This window comes from Sander vitreus, chromosome 2 (genome assembly GCF_031162955.1).
Source record: "Sander vitreus isolate 19-12246 chromosome 2, sanVit1, whole genome shotgun sequence".
In the NCBI taxonomy this organism is placed as follows: Eukaryota; Metazoa; Chordata; class Actinopteri; order Perciformes; family Percidae; genus Sander; species Sander vitreus.
In genome coordinates this window covers 11,932,425-11,945,791 of record NC_135856.1, presented here as the reverse complement: position 1 = coordinate 11,945,791, position 13,367 = coordinate 11,932,425, and the positions used below count along the sequence as shown (strand labels likewise).

The window sequence follows — 13,367 nt, the reverse complement described above, 5'->3', positions numbered from 1 at the left end:
AAGGAATAGTTTGACATTTTGTGAAATCTGCTCATTCGCTTTCTTGCAAGAGTTGATACCGTTATATAGTGTTCTCATATCTGTAAATATGCAGCTACAGAATTCAGCTGATTAGCTTAGCTTAGCAACATGGGAAAATAGCTAGCCTTGATACCTTTGAAAACAATCCAAAGGTAATGAAATCCACCTATCAGCACATCCATTTCTTGTAGTATTTTTACAACTTTTTAGCTGTAATCTCTGCAATATCTAGTCTACACGGTTAAGTCCTAATTATGATTATTATTGTGATTATTATTGTGGTTTTGATTATTATTATTATTATTATTATTATTATTATTATATCTGAACTAGCTGCGGACCCTTGACTGAATGGAATTGAAGTTTAACCTGTGATGGTCTTGGGACCCAGGCTAGCGGTTTCCAGTCTTTATGTTTTTAGATTTATCTATGTATTTGTCCCATATTCACGACTCCTGAACAAACATGAAGAGTACGCACTATTCAAAGAGAACTTAGGATCCTGACTATTAATCCCTTGATTGGGTCAGAAAACACAAGCTCTTGGCTAAAATGAAGCTTTTTTTTTTACTGTTTGTAGTCTCTAAACTGAAACAAGAGATGACCTTGATTGTATTTTTCTTAGACTTGACAAAGCTTCTCCAGAGGATATTATAAAACAGTTTTCCCAGTTCTCCCCATGTCTAGAGAACCGGTTTTGATGTGTTAGATCAGTGGAGTTCTACTCAATTAAAACACAACTTTGACAAGTGTCAAGACTCTGCAAGTTGATTCTAATGCTGTTCTGAAACGAGCAGAAAGCAGTGAGTGCATGGAAAAGCAGTGTAAGGTATTCATCAATCAAAAACCTGTGGTTTTGGAAAATGGATGGCATTGCATTTATTTAAAGTTCATCCAAACATCATGCATATTTGACATATTTTGTGTTTTAGGCCAGAATAGACATTCTGTGGCAAGATTGAATATTCGTGCCCATGAAAGCTGCCCACCTCAGCAGTGCCCAGTAGTTGAACTGGCACCTCTCCAGCTACCAGTCCACAGTCTGTACTTGGTCCACATGGAGACTTGTTGAAACTTTAGAGAGGTGTGGAATCAAGTGTATGGCCAATTTTTAGACTGCAGTTTGCAGAGCTGTTGAATTGTGTGGCATTATACTGAGAGGTGTTACTAATATTCAGTCTGAGCATGCTCCTACCTTCTCCACACGCTGTCATTTGGGTAATCAGTGGTCACATGAATCAAGGTTTGATATATGTGGTTCTGATTGCCATTCTCTACTCTTACTCTCTTACTAATTGAAATTCAGACACTGTTGCTGTGTACATATGTGGAGAAAAAAATAAAGAAGGGCAGCTCATCTAGTGTGACAAGGGTGTTCAAGACATGGAGACTGTATAGCTTGGAAGAAAGATGCAATGCAGGTTGAGGAGAAATCATTTTACTGGCCAAAGGTACAGCAGCGGCACTTTTCTGGCAGATGAGCTGACAAGTCATTAGTGGTTATGGAAGTCTAAGCCGAGTGTGGAAGAAATCAGCATCTATCTCTGTCTGCTTCTATTGCTGTTACATATATTAGGACTTAATGAGCCATCAGTCATCTGCATTCTGTATCAGTCGCTCGGCCTGCAGGACCAGCGCTGTCCAGGTATGCTGAAGTTGTGTGTGATGGCTCTTCAGGGATCTCCAGACTCACAATAACACGATTGATGGGAAAGGTTCAGCCAGAGCAGCCAAAACACAGTCAAAGTGTTACAAATGAAAACACACAACTGCTATTTTAGGTCCAGAGTTTAAATTACTTCACACTGCACTTAGACGGCTGGTAAAAATATCTGTACATGTTGTTCATACGTTGTTCATATTACATAGCCATATTTATGCTACTCTTATAAGGTAACTGCTAATACACTGCACACATTCATATTTAATTTATATTACTTTAAACCACCTTCTGTTAACCAACTGTACACTACTGTCTACACTGCACCATATTTCTTGTCCTGTCTATACTTGAATATCACATTGCACTTTTCTGCTCTTTTTGCACTTCTGGTTGGACGCAAACTGCATTTCGTTGTATTTGTACTTGTACTCTGCACAATGACAATAAAGTTGAATCTAATCTAAAAAAGCTGATTTATCCCTCTTCATCTAGGCTTGTTCAACGCTTACTGGGCTACAGAAAAAAACTGAAAAAATGCCATGTACTTTGTTTGTTCTGGCATGAATAAGGATTTCAAGTTGTCAGGATTTAAATGGCATTTTTCTAAAAAACAAGTGCAAATTTGCAATATCTGTATATATAATACAGCCATACATTCATGCATTCACACACCCTGACAAACAAATGTAACTTGATTAGTAACATTTTTCAATTTCAAGTCGTTTCAACTCATTTTTAGTCACGCTAGAGGCATGGCGTTTGGGGTTTTTCAGATTTTTCCTCTAGTGCTACTGTTGGTAGACCTTTGTGGTTTTGAGTAAAATCTCTCAGCAACTGTTGGATTGCCATAGAGTTTAATACAGTCCACCTCAGGATAAACAAAATAACACTGGTGATCCCCTGACTTTTCCTCTAGTGCCATCATCATGTCAAAATTTGTATTTGTCCAATACTTTGGTTTATCACCAATCCTTGCAAAACTAATGACATCCACACACTGTTAACCCAAATTAGTTGACTTTTCTAAAAAATTGCGTGGAAACCTGTTGTTTTAAACCACTTTAGTTAACTAAACATGTTAAGTTGTATTAACACAGATTGTTACGTTGATGCAGTAGACAAATCAAGTTTACATTAGTAGTCATTACTAAAAACCATTAGTAAACATGAATTATTTTTTTCTGGAGTCATGTTGTGTTAAATATGCATGCTAAGTTAAACATGCAAAGAAACATAACAATTAGAAAGCATTAGGCTACTTATCACTACTAAATAATTAATTTGTTGCGCCTTTGTTATATTATTACTTTAAGATTAATATATTCAATACATCTGTTTTATCAAAACCAAAATAAAACAATTAACAAAACATTGAAATTTCCAATCTTTTGATCTACGTGGGAAGTTTCACTCAAAAGACAGAGTTCCTGATTTTCAAGCTATGTACATGACATTAAACACACTTGCACTTCCCAGAGGCCATCAGTCCCCACTCGGGCCATGGTGCAACAATAAATGTAGATAAACATAAACACTAAAACAACCATACAAAACTAAAACTCATGTAACATAAATGCACACCCAAAACATTAACAGGACATTATTAAAACACACTTTAACTAGGATAGAAATCCTTCAGAACATATATTTTTATTCCCATGAGCCTTTCGACGCAGAACAGTTCAAATGACCCCACCCCTCCCATTCAGAAAATTAAGATCCTTAGTTATCTCTGCTTAACATGATCTGTGCCTTGCATACTTATGCTGATTATTACAAACAACTAATTTTTATTTAGTACTGAATATGTTTTTTTAAAAACATGAAATAATAAGCAGTGGCCCCTTAAAAGTTTAATTACAAATAAATCTGGGTTTTCAGTGCATTAGCCTGAGCCGTACATTATGTGTTGTGCTATTTAGCAAATTCGAGCATGCTAACATGCCAAACTAAGATGGTGAACATCATCATCCTAGCATTGTCACTAAAGGCATGTTAACATGCTGATGTTAGCATTTAGCTCAAAGCATCACTGTGCTTTAGTCTTGTTAGATGTTTAATCTTGTTACTTGAATGATGAGTTGACTAAGTGTCAACTAACTTCGCTTATTAAATTTAGTTATAAAAAACATTGTATGCTTATTAATATATACTTCCCAGCATGCATTGTAGTTGGGTTGACATTCAACAGGATGGAGGCAGAAATCTGTCAGTACAGTTACAGTATCCTGATGTTGGTGCTTTAAAGAAATACAAGCAAACATATAATCTCTGAAATTGTACAGTACAGTATGTACCACTGTGAAGTATTGCAGTGGGAAAAATATTCGATTCGTATTGCAGACCAAATTGCATTGTGCCCCTGAGGTGATTTTTATGCAATATCAACACTGCACCCACATCAACACCCACTATTCACACAGATGTCACACAGTGTTTTTTCCTCTTACTTCACTTTTGTTGGATTTTTAAGCCTCACCCAGTCTTTGTCTGTTCTTGGACTCAAGTGCTGTCCACAATAGACCTGTCACAGCTAATTGATTTCTACACCATGCTGCTCCGTTGTCATTACTATGTCATTGTTCTGAGGTGTTTTTGTCCTGATTCCAAAATAACTTCTTCTGGCTTCGTCCGGCGTGTGTATAGGACTCTCTTGCCTTTTATAGCTCACAGGAAGTCGGGATTTCCAGCGACAGACTGCATGCGATTGCAACAAACACACACACACACACACACACACACACACACACACACACACACACACACACACACACACACTAACACATCTCACAATGACTTTTCTCAGTGATTAGCTCTTAAATGATTTGAAAGTCTATTTGTAGCCTTTGAGAAAGAGAGAGATGGAAAAAGAGAGGAGGGAGGTGAATGCAAGAGAGGCAGCGCTGACGTATAAACTGCTCCCTTAAGACATATTTCAGCACAGGTGATGATGAAGCTGGTGATTTCAAACCGAACCCCAGTCACTAAAGATCAGGGAACCATTGTGGGTAAATGGATTCAGCTATTCATTCAATATTAAATAAGTTATTCAATCATTCATCCAGTAATTATAGTGGCCAATGTATTGAAGATGGCACCCAGTAATGATGATCTGCTCCATCTCTTAGAAGTGAAACTGAGAGAGAGAATCGGGATGTAAGCCTGGATGGACTATCAGGAACTCAAATCGACCAGAATTGAGAAAAAGCAGACACAACTCATTCTGTATATTTTCCATTGTGGTAGAGATTCAATACATACCTGGATTTGATATATTTTCACACTTCTACAGTCCAGTTGGCTGTGGGTCTGGGCTGAAATTTACAATATTGCTGTAAACTATTTCCCTAATTAGCTGAATCTAATACTCACAGATGGCTTTAGCAGAGTGATCCTGAGGGGCAGTTTTACAGCGGATGTATGGAAGATTTTGACCACTGTAATATGTTTTGAGTGGCCCTCTGTTTACATAATGTATTTCCCACAATCCTCCCTGTAGACCTGCAACATCACTACTGCTCATCTGGAGCACTAGCTGGTCCCAGTAGTTCAAATAATAGGACAGTCCTTAAAATAGATGCTCCCTGCAAGGGCAGAGTCAACACAAAATCCAGTATTTGTTCTGTTTTTGTAATAGCTTGGCTTGGGTTTTGTAATTTTGAGTCTTTTTCATGTCTGAATATGAGGAAATTAGCTTCTGATTGCTCATTAAACATTAATCAGCTTCAGTAAGAATTACTACATAAGTGGTGTGTTGTCAGATGTGGAAGGTGAAGTTACTTCAAGGTAAAAAGGTCCACAAGGAACTCTCCCTAATGTCCTAATACACACAACAAAATACTTGGTCTGTGTACTGAGCATTGTTTAATGTTAACAATATTGCTGGTGTAGAAGAATTTACTTTCTTGATCGATAGTCTGCCAGTTAAGTTTGTTTTGTCATTAGGAACCTCATAGCCCCAATTAGCAACACCTGTATGCCAAACAGCCTGATTCCACGAGGAACAAACAGTGAGAAACTCCAGTTTCCCCTGTCAATTTAGAGATAGCACAGAAACAGTGTCTGTCAGGCTGGTCTCTTAATGGTTTTCTCCGGTTGGCGACTCAGCAGCAACCTGCTCGTCACTTGTTGTTGGTTCTGACAGAACCTGTATTCCCTCTCCTGGATCTGGGACTTTCCTACAGTGCGATGCGTGGACCCACGTAGCTCTCTCAGCGACTTTCACTGCAGTGTGTGTGACCAAGAGAATCTGGAATGGTCCTTGCCACCTGTTGGATTGCCAATTCTGCCTTCTGAAGTTGTTGACCACCACAAAATCCCCAGGTTTGAGCTTATGCAGCGGTCCTTCCGCTGGTTTAGGCAGACCTGCTGAAACCTGAATTCTTATGGCAGAGAGAGCAGAAGAAAGTTGAGTGCAGTATTTGAGCATCCCGTGTTCACATAGAGCCGTGTTTGGCACTTCCGCCCTGGGCATTTCTGTCCTTACATAAGGAGGTCTGGCAAACAAAATCTCATACGGACTGAGATTGGAGCGAGATCGCTTACGCATTCACATGTACATTAAAAACCAGAGGTAAAGCCTTTGTCCAGGGAAGGCCTGTGTCTGCACAGCATTTAGCTAGTTTTGTTTTTAATGTCCTATTCTCCCTCTCAATAGCCCCTGAGCTTTGCGGATGGTAAATGCAATGAGTCGTAATGTTTATGCCAATAAACAAACTTATCTGTGTTATTGCTGAGTTTACAAAATGAGCTCCATTGTCACTAGACACATGGCTCGGAATACCCCATCTTGGAATAATCTCTGTCATTAGAGCTTTTGCCACCACTGAAGCTGTCTGTTTTGTTGCTGGGAACACCTCCACCCATTTAGAAAACATATCCACCATAACGAGGCAGTGTTTTTTCCCCTCTGATGGTGTTAGCTCCACAAAATCCATCATCAGATGTTCAAATGGTCTTGTTGGTGGCTGGTGTGCTGCCTGTTGTGTTACCTTCACTGCTTTGATTTTGCTGTTGTGTTGTGCACATATAATGCAAGCTTTACAAAATGTTTTTGCAAATGTCATGAAACCCTTTGTAAACCATGTCTGCGTGATAGCTGCTAACATTCCCCCTTTTGACACATGATCTTCCGCATGTGTCAACTTAGCAAAATGTGGTAAAAAATGTCTTGAGAGGCATGGTTTAGAATCTGGCCCTAGCCAGATGCCAGTATTAAAGGTGCACCCTATTGTTTTCCACTGTTGTTTTTCCTGTGATGTAGCATGCGTTTGCATAGCCGTTACAGACTCTGGAAGTGAGATTTGTTTTTCTGCAGTGTGAGCTAAGGTGTCAAGTGATAGGGGCAAGTGTGCTTTAGCTGCTGTATCAGCACGTGCGTTACCCCTAGAGACAGCATCTAATGCTCCTGTGTGTGCAGTGCATTTACATACAGCTACCTGTGTTGGTAGTAGGATGGCAGTTAAAAGATCACTGATCAAATGATGATGTAGAATGGGCTTACCATCAGATTTTAGGTAATTTCTGTGTTTCCAAAGTGCACCAAAATCGTGCACTACCCCAAAAGCATACCTGGAATCCATGTAGATGGTTACAGATGAACCGTCAGCCAACTTACATGCTTCAGTGAGCGCAATCATCTCAAGCAGAAAAATGTTTTGGGAGAGATTTAGCAATCAAAGTAGCTGTGTCAGAAACTACCGCGAACCCTACCTGTCCTGTTTCTGGGCAGCTGACCCATCTACATACAAAATGAGATCTGGGTTTTCCAATGGAGTGTCAGAAAGATCTGGACGAGGTGTGCATGTTTGCTCCAGTTCTGCCAAACAATCGTGTGGTTCTCCGTCCTCTGGTGTAGGCAAAAGAGAAGCTGGGTTAAGTACAGTGCAACGTTTAACTGTCACATTAGCCATATCGAGCAGACGTGTGATATCTTAGGTATCGTGCTGCAGACAAATGTGAAGCTTTTTGCTCAAGTAGGATCAGAGAGACAGCATGTGGAACTAATAGAGTGAGTGGAGCATATCCTACAATGTCCCGAGAAGCCGCCAAGGCCTTTTCAGCAGCTGCTACAGCCCTGAGACAAATCGGAAGTCCTGCTGCAACTGGGTCCAGTTTAGCAGAAAAATATGCTACAGGTCGGAGTCTGTCTCCATGCGGCTGCAGGAGAACAGATGTCATGCATCCTAAACGCTCATCCACTGTCTGAGTGAAATGAAGATTAGGATTAGGCAACCCTAAAGTAGGTGGACTTTGGAAAGCCTTTTTGAGATTTACAAAGGCCTGCTCAGCCTCTGTCGTCCAGGTTATAGGATTGTGTGCAGTCAGATTCTTACCATGGATTATGTCCATTAGTGGTTGAACCTGCTGTGCATAATTAGGGATGAAAACACGACAGTAGGAACACATTCCTAAAAATGACATCATTTGTTTTTTAGTTACAGGTTTTGGTAGGGAAACAATTGCCTCAATCCGTGAAGGAGACAAAGTTTTCCCTGTTGCTGAAATGTCATGTCCCAAGAAGTGAACCTCTTGTTTTACAAATTGCAATTTTGTCAGACTGGCTTTGTGTCCCTGAGTTGCAAGATGACACAATAGCGCAATCGTGTCTCGCTCACACAGCTCTTTCGTGGAGCTTCCAATCAATATGTCATCGACGTACTGCAATAAACTCGAGCCCGGACTGAGTGTTAAACTTTCGAGGCTGTCGCGCAGTGCGTCATTGTAAATGGTCGGAGATTCAGTGTAACCCTGACAAAGTCGTGTGAAAGTGTATGGTTTTCCATCAAACAGGAAAGCAAACCAGAACTGACTATCTTTGTCCACTGGGACACTGAAAAACGCATTAGACAAATCGACTACCGAGAACCAGGCAGCATCACCTCTAATCCCCTGTAAAATTCCGTAGGGATTTGGTACGTTCGGTGCGCGTGCGCGGACAGCTGCATTGACAGCTTTTAAGTCCTGAACAAAACGCCATTCCGTCGGGAGATCTTTAGCCCGTATTTTCTTTACAGGAAAAATTGGTGTTCGTACAGGAGAATCTGGACATGGAATAATAACTCCAGCAGTCAATAATGAGTTGAAAACAGGTCGGATTCCATCAATAGCTTCCTGTTTTAACGGGTACTGGTGTTTCTGTGGCCTGAAATCCGAACGTGGTATTATGACTACAGGTTGACAATTCCTGATTAACCCTACGTCATATTTGTGCGTCGCCCAAAGGTGACGTGGTACTTCCGATAGAAGTGGTGATACATCAGTGGGTAAAGCTTCATGTTTACCGTGCAAAAACGTGTCCGTTGTAGACACAGGTTCACTCAAAATGTAAACACTGCGAATACAAGGCATACGCCGGGATAAAAGTTTTCTATAATATCCTGTTGAGGGAGAAAATGAAATACAGTTATCAGCCGTGTCAGTCCAGTCAGTCAGTTTTTCACAAGTCACAACAAGGTGTCCGGGGTCTGTTCCCTGGTCTGTGGGAGACAAAGATAGAAGAATGTGAGCTGAGTTTGGAATTATGAAATACCTTTTCTGTTCCTCAGTCAAGATAACAGCCACTGCACATGTGTGTGTGTGTGTGTGTGTGCCAGTAGACAAAAGATAACTCAAGCTCATCCTTAGACTGGTCTAAGAACTTATCAACATATTTTTCGCCCATATCCAGTGATACAAAAGAAATGCAATGTATTTCTTGTGGCCCCCTTAGCACTGCTAAAGGTGACACAATTTGTTTTGCTTCAGTCAGGAGATTATTTGCCTGACAAAGAGAAATGTCCCAAAGAAATGTGAACGAATATTTGCTTTTTGATTCTAACAAAAATCTGTCATTCAAAAAGTGATTTCTATCAAGACGCACAACCTTAAGGCCAGTCGGGGTAGGAATTACTCCTATTCCAAAAAGACACATCAAATCTCTGCCTAATAAATTCACAGGACACACGGGTGAGAGTAAGAATGAACATTTTACTCTCCTCTCTGGCTCTGAATCTTTAGGATCTGTGTGTACACAAGTCATAGGGATTGTGAACCTTTCTGGCATCACCATTCCACTAGCACTCCTAGAGAGAACAAGTCTACCAGAAAGCTTTTGATTTGGAAACAATGATTTTTTTCAAAACCGAATTTGTAGCCCCAGAATCAACCAAAAATTCTATGTCCCTCCCTTGCACTGTTAACACAGTTGTAGGCAGTTTTCTATACACATCAGACTGATACATTGAATAAGTTGACATATTCTCTGCTAATTGTTTCTCTTCAATATGCTGTATTGCGTCTAATATGATTTGCCTATTGTGTGGGGGAGGTGTAGGTGTTTGTGGCGTGCAAGAAAGCATGTCTTCGTTGCAAGCATGAAAAGGTGTGTGTGTGTGTGTGTGTGTGTGTGTGTGTGTGTGTGTGTGTGTTAGTTACCCTCCTCTAATGGTGCAGCTGTGTCTTCCAGGCTGTCAGTCCCACCACCATGTTCCTCCCCCGCCTCCTGTCAATCTGCATACTGATGAGGGTTGCCGTGCTGGTCTTTGGATGAATTCTTTTTGGGATGAGGACAGTCATAGGACCAATGTCCTTTCTCCCCGCAGTTGTAGCAGACATCCCTATCTACTGCCGGAAGATTGCCACGTCCTCTGCCTTTTCCTCTCCCCCTGCCTCTGTTCCTGCCCCTGAATCCACCTCTGTTGCCGCCTCTGTAAGCTCCTCTCCCTTCTTGGGACAGTGTCGTCACCGTTTTCAGGAGAGTCAGCTGTGCATTGTCATTGTCCTGTCGTCTTTTTCTTTCTACTTTCTCATTTGTGGCATCCAAGACTGCCTCAGCGTGTCTGGCATGTCTAACGATCTCAGTCAGAGCTGAATCTTGCCATCCAATGCAGGTTTTCTTTACTTGAGCTCGAATGTCAGGGAGCAGTCCACCCATAAATGTGTTTTTAAAATGGGCTTCCCAAAGTTCAACAACTGCTCCCCTGGCATCTGTGCGTGCGATGCCACTGTGCCGGTCGAAAATCTCAGCTATTCTGTGCTGGAAATTTTCCACCGGCTCTCCTTTCAACTGCTTGGTGTTGGTCACACGTGTCATGTCAGTCCGATCCGGAAACGTGGTTTCCAAAGCGTTGAAGAGTGTCTCCATCGCATCAGTGTAGTCATCGTTTGCTCTGTTTGTAAGAGTGGGGTGTTGGATGGCCGGATCGTGGTGATGATTTCCAGGGAGAAAGTGTATTATTTTTGTATATTCCATCGGTCCCAGATTTTGCATCAGGAGGCGTCGTACTTCATTAACAGTTGGCAGAAAAGTCTCAATGAACACTCTGAGAAGTTTGGCAAAGTGTGTCCCAGAGTCTCTACAGGGAGGAAGATGACTTGAAGCATTTCTAATGTCTATTTCAGTCCAGGGTCTGTACAGCACACCCACTCCTGCGGGTGTAGCAATCTGAATCATCGGGAATGCATCAGCTTTGCCTTGGTCATCCCTCTCTGTTCCTCCTTTTGTGGGGGGCAGGAATGCTGAGAATTCATCATCCGCAGATGCCCCGTGGTCACGGTAATCTTGCTCCATTCTGCTCCTCAACCGTCTGTCGCAAGGTGCTGGTGGCTCCCTCGTTCTTTTCCTTGCTACCGACGGGGTTTGGAGGTACGGCGGTGGGACGTCCAGATCTGGATCCACGACTTTTAAACTCTGATAGATAGGAGAAAATGTATCAGTAACAGTATTCATATCTTTTCCCTTTTTCTTTGTTTTGTTATTCTTATTGTCAGATTCAAACAAGTTTTAACAAAGTTAACTGTTTCTGCAATTATTTTCTCTCTCTGCTATCAGCTTCTTTCATCCACACATTAAAACATTCCTTGTTATCCTCAATTTGTTTTAAAACCTCTGTTTTAATTGTTTTCTTTCCCCTTTGCTTTTTCTCTTCTTCTTCTAAGTCTAGTTTCAGCATTCTTAACTTATTTGTACTAAAAGTCCCATTTGGTGGAAAGCGAAATCTTTTTGACCAATATAACAGACATCTCGTGCAGTCCGGTCCATATTTTCCAACCATCTCGCCCACAATGGGTCCAGATGCGTGGCATGGCTTTGAGGTTTCATTCCCCATTTTTCCAGAAGCTCTTTCTTGAGTATACTCTTATCTTTTTCGATGCGGTCGTCACCGCAAAGCTCGGTTCTTTTCTTCGGCAAACCTTGTAAAAACCTGGTACAGCCCTGCAGACAAAAGGCCTTCTGCCTAAATTAGTTAGTTACTTCGACTAACTTTTTCACCAGCCCAACGTCTGTCTCTTCTGTCACTCTATTGCCATGCCTGCATCAGAGAAATAATCAGAGATATGTCCGTTTCTGCAAGAGAATGTCACTCGTAACCCAGTTATATATATATATTCTTTACCAAAATGACCCCAAAAATAAAATGGTACTCAATTCCCAAATGTCAGAATTAGTTTCATTAATTTTAACCAAATGATAATGATTATTTTGCAATCTTTCGTTGCACAATTCATTTAGAATGTTTGTTCAAAATCTTGAATTCACAATCCAATTGAAATTATTTGATTTTAGATCTTACCCGTGCTGTTTGAAATTTCTTCCTGTTCGTTTGATCGGAGTGGAAAAACAGCCAAGAGTCCTCTGCGGTCCTGATCCTCTGTCTTCTCTGAAAATGTTTTATAATCGAGGTATTAGAGGCAGGCTGATTCGATGGTTTGCAAGACCTCAGGCCCACGGAGGTCTCCTTCCGTTCCCTCAACCGATCCTGCCGGACAACGCCAACTTGTAGTAAAGTTTTCTTGTTAGCAGCACGAGTGTGGATTTAAAAAAAACACAAGAATTGAAACTAATAAAGACTTACTGAGAATAAAACCAAAGTTTGGTCTTTGAGTATTTATTTACTTTTGCAAAAGCAGAGAAAACACTTTCACAGGTACTCGCAGCACATCTGAAAGGGTCTTCTGACCAAGCCAACAAATCCATACATCTATATAGTAGAAACTCCCTTAAACCACCCCCAGTCAGGTTATCTTTAGCAGCTTCACAGAGGAAAAGACACCATAAACAGTCAAATCCTTTTACAACTTTCCCCTCTGCTCCTGTTTCCCAACTTAGCCTAAACATCAATGTAGCTTAGGAGACAGAAAATGAGACACAGCTCAAATGTTATGGCCCTCTTCACCCTTATCTGCTAAAAAGGAGAGACTGAAAACAAAGAATAGCTTCAACTAGGCTCAAGGTTTTTACTTCTCCTTGAAGTCCTAGAGTTTACACAAAATTAAAGAATATAAGAGAACTCTTGTAAAATATATAAGAGAATCTTGTAGGATATTAACCTATAATGTTAAAATAAAATGTTAAAATGGTTTTCATTTTCATATTGGGGGAAATGCATGGAGTTGCCTTAATTTATTTAGAGAGTGAATAAACTTGTGAAACAGAGAAGTATCGTCATGTAATCCATTGATTTCAACAATGTAACTGTATTCTAAATACCAACTATTTAAATTGTAACTGTAACGGAATACTCATAATTACTTATAGTTACTCATAATTTGTATTCTGAATACGTAACGCTGGTACATGTATTCCGTTACTCCCCAACATGAATATACTAGATGCAGGCCAAGGGTTAAAATTGCATTTAGTGTCAAGGTTGTGGGTTTCTGTTGTAGTTTTATTGTGTTTATTTATTCTCTGTTTCCTTGT

The 13,367-nt window shown here is 40.6% G+C and overlaps 1 protein-coding gene across 1 annotated transcript in view; it reads right to left on the bottom strand.

Moving 5' to 3' along the window:
- The window catches only part of LOC144535538 (tubulin beta-4B chain-like), a 31,079-nt gene extending 18,650 nt beyond the window's left edge, over positions 1 to 12,429 (bottom strand). Inside the window, exon 1 of the mRNA XM_078278076.1 lies at positions 12,419 to 12,429. The gene's annotated coding sequence lies outside the window, so the exon portion shown is untranslated. The remainder of the gene's footprint in view (positions 1 to 12,418) is intronic.
- Positions 12,430 to 13,367: the final 938 nt, after the last annotated feature.